This window comes from Montipora capricornis, chromosome 7 (genome assembly GCF_036669925.1).
Source record: "Montipora capricornis isolate CH-2021 chromosome 7, ASM3666992v2, whole genome shotgun sequence".
NCBI lineage: Eukaryota > Metazoa > Cnidaria > Anthozoa > Scleractinia > Acroporidae > Montipora > Montipora capricornis.
The window spans coordinates 5,218,845-5,222,904 of NC_090889.1; positions in this window are offsets into that span (position 1 = coordinate 5,218,845).

Below are 4,060 nucleotides of genomic sequence, written 5' to 3' on the forward strand. Positions count from 1 at the left end.
TTTGTGGGCTCTAATGGTCCCGTGAGGAATGAATTTATGATGAAATGGTATATGAAATGAATCATATATGAACTGCGGATATGAAATCAAGTGAAGCTATGATCTTCGCAGTTATGAACGCAATTTTTACAATTCAACTTCAACGGAAGATCATAGCTTCCGAGAAATTCCGGAAGCATGGATGCCTTCGATCAACAAACACAAAAGGGAGAATCGTACGACAGCGGACCGCCGAAGGAACAACACACCGAAACAGCGAGGACCGAAATGCACCCATCACAGCTGCTGAAAACCAAACAATCACAGAGGAGCATCCTGGTTCAAAGGTGACGCGTAACCAGTCGACCTCATCGCCTGATGAAGACTAGCAGTATGAAGTCGAAGCGTCGCGATCTACATCACAAGTGACCACATTGTGAGACAAACGAGAATATTTTAGAATTATTGTACTTCACCACGATGAATAACAGTAACCTTTTTTACGACATCCTTGATATAGATACCTGTCAAAACAAGGTTTCTGCTGACCAGTATCACGTGACCATATCGCGGGCTCAAGTTTAAAGCTCCTCGAGCTCAGCATATTTTTAAAGTTGACCGCTGACCAGGAACTAATTTTCGATTGGATCGCAGGCTCTCACGATGTGGTCACTTGTGATGTAGATCGCGACGGCTACGGCGACGAAAACGTCACTTCAAGATACAACTTTGAGCTGTTCTAAGTATTTCATGATTATTCCATCTTGTTTATATTATTGAATATGAGCGAAGTGTCGTAAAAGTGAATTGGTACGGATATAATTTGGTCATTTCACTTAGTAGTTTTGACGAGTACGGAGGAGAAATGTTTAAAAATGCGTGCCGCACGTGCAGCACGATCATTTTGGTTCTTTCAACCAATAATATTACTGCTTTTTGGCGTTGTCGTTGCCGTAGCCGTCGTTGTTTTTTAAACTCCTCTAATAACACTGGAGCTCCGCTTTTAGACCAACAGTCTCTTCCTCAAATGAGGGGTTATCCTTCATTGTCAGTTTGCTCTAAATGAAATGTAATCCTCCATTTAGATTAATCTGTCCCAGGACTTGTGGTAGCAAATAAAAAGAAAAAAACTACATTAAAAGCAGCCCCTGGACAGGATTTGAACCCGGAGAACCCACTTTAAAGGACTAAAGATCAACTGACTAGAAATTGGGCCGATTATTTACCAAAACTAATTAGTATATATATAAAATCATTGCTGAATAATGGTTAGTTAAGCCTGAAGCTTGATTTTAAAATGGTTAGCTTTATCTTGACGTTTGGTAACCGACATTTTTCAGTGTGTAAGCTTGCTTCTTAACGGGTGTTAATACACGTTTACAGCGGCACTTTTGGAAGAAAAAATATTGACATTTAAAATAGAAAATGACATCTTCGAAGTTAGTGATGTGGTACTCTAGTGTTTAAGTGAAGGGGTCATTTATTACACGTTCCCAGGTTCGTGTCCTGGGGTTCGGCTTTAAAATATATATATGTTCATTTCCCGTGATCCCTGTCAAGCTTTCAGTGTCCAGGGGCCGGTTGCTCGAAGCCTGCAGCTAGTTAGCGCTAATCGTTGGTTAAGAGGTATCAAAACCTAAAGGTCTCCATGGTAGTTAACGCTGGTTAACGCTAACCATGCTTCGAGCAACCCGGGCCAGAAAGATAATACTTCACTTGAAAGAAATTGACAATTAAGAATAATTGAAACTTGGTTGTTTAGCCTTGGGTAAATCTATATATTACTGGTTACCGCTGTTTATGTGTTGCTTTTAATTGATCCTATTTAAAAGGGAAAATGTGGCCATAATTATAGAAAACAAAAAGGTTTTAGGGCGAAGGTGAAGAGATCATGTTGCAGTTAGGCACCTTGCATCGAAGAATAGCCCTGGAAACAAGGTTCGCCTGTTTAACTTTTTACCTATATGGCCTTCATTTTTATATTTTTGCATCATGAATGAATAAGTTGAAACAATATCTCTACCTAATCAGGGGTACCCAACGTCAATTTTCGGAAAATATCTGTTCGGAAGACGATTTGAGATCTAGAATTTACGGAACATTTGTTCTAAAATTTCTTGCTTGCCTGCCTCCCCTAGGATTTTCGAACACCCGAAAAATGGTATAATTGCCCATTTTTAACGGATTTTTTACCCTAAAAAGGTCATCTAGAATTTTCGGGAGCCTTTTTTCTGTCTTAAATTTTCGAAAAGGTAAGTTTGGATCAAATAATTTTCCATGATTTCACTAGACTTTCAGCTAGGAAATCCGAACAGACGAAAAATTTTTTGGAGATAAAAATATGCCTATATCTACCGTTGAAATACTAAAATACGTTTGACAATGCTATGTTTAAGTGGTTTTGAACTATATTCGCGTTGGGTGCCCGTGCCTAATTATAGAAAGACTTGGCATCATCTCAACGTGACACGGCAAACAGCAGGTTGCTACTTGTCATATAAAAATGAATGATTTTTCTCTTTATTCTGTGACATTGCTTGGTATCTGGAGTCAGCAGGCAAGACCTGAGCAGTAAATCATACACATCTCTTAGATTTTGGGCAAAACTGGGTCATAACCCAGAAGCGTCGATCTCTCTCATTTGCACTTGGCCCATCAGTTTAAGACCCTGGGGTAAATGGTTTCAACATATTTTGTTGAACAGCGATGTTGAAAGGTCTTGAAACCGTTTTACCAGCAGTCAACATCGTTCAACCAAATCGAACGGATGTTGAAACAAATGTTGAAGCTTTAGCCCGGGCCTTTACCGTGTTATGTAAATTTATGGAAGTAGTCTCCGATTTTTGAAGTGCGTTCCATAGTCGCTTTGGAAGCAAAGGAGAAGAGTAAGAAAAAAATCAAGGTTGAGGATGCGAGTGTTCTTCAGATGGTTTCAATAAGCGCCGAGTTCTCTAACTCATGTGACAGGATTGAGGTTAATCCCTGTCGAGTGGGGTGGACATCTTGATTGGAGACCATTGAAATAAACGTCAGGTTATGGTTTTCCGTATATGCCATATGTATCGTAATGACTTTCTTTCCATCGGAATACTCATATTTAACGGAATTCTGGCCATTCATCGCTTTAGGAGACGTACATCTAGGAGTAATCATTGATTTTGAAGTGTGTTCGTTGGGACAACTTATCACCAGACGAGCCGAGATGCCATGAAGACGATGCATTGCAAAGAACGTGTATTGAAATTTACGTAATACCAGCATGTGAAGCTAGTGTTGAGTGTGGCAAAAAATGGAAAGTTTGGAGTATAGATGGGGTCAAATCTGGATTTTGTTGAAATTGTCTGAGAGATTATTACTAAGAAATGTCCCTTGCCAAAATAAAACAATCACGACGTGCGCGATCGTCATCTGCGCATAAGACGTATCAATGCACAAATGACGCAATTCAAGATGCCGCTGACCGACGCCGCTGAAACAGCAGACAAACGAAAAACGAAAGCTTTCCAAAGCTCACCATATGCACAGGATACCCAAGGTTAGAAATTCCATTCTCATAATGTCCAACGCGAATACGGGTCCCACCAAATTACGGGAACGTTAAAACTGGTCTCGAAATGTTGTTTACATAGCCTTAGCCGGTTTCAACCTTTTCCCGAGTAAGTTTATTATTAGGAACAGGCTTTTCCCGCGAAAAGTATCATACTTCCCTTGACGTCGGGATAGCTTTCTCTTGATTGGCTTTTACAATAGTGGGCATGCTTAATCTCCCAAGGGAGGCGTTCTATAAATAAATCTACTCGGGGAAAGGTTGACTCTGAAGTATTGGAGATAGAGGCTTCTTTGCTGAGCTCCTGCAGATCACATATCCGGCGTATATAGAGTTTAGATAGCTTGAAATTTAAGGAATTCATTTTGGGAAGAGGTCTTAAAATCCTTGATCATTAATTAAGGTCGCTGTTAACTCGTCTTTCCAGCTTTTACGCTCAGACCACAAACATCTGAGTACGTTAATTTTTTTAAGATTTCACTCCACCCTTTTTTAAACTACAATTTTAAAAAGGCGAACATTCTAACACACCTC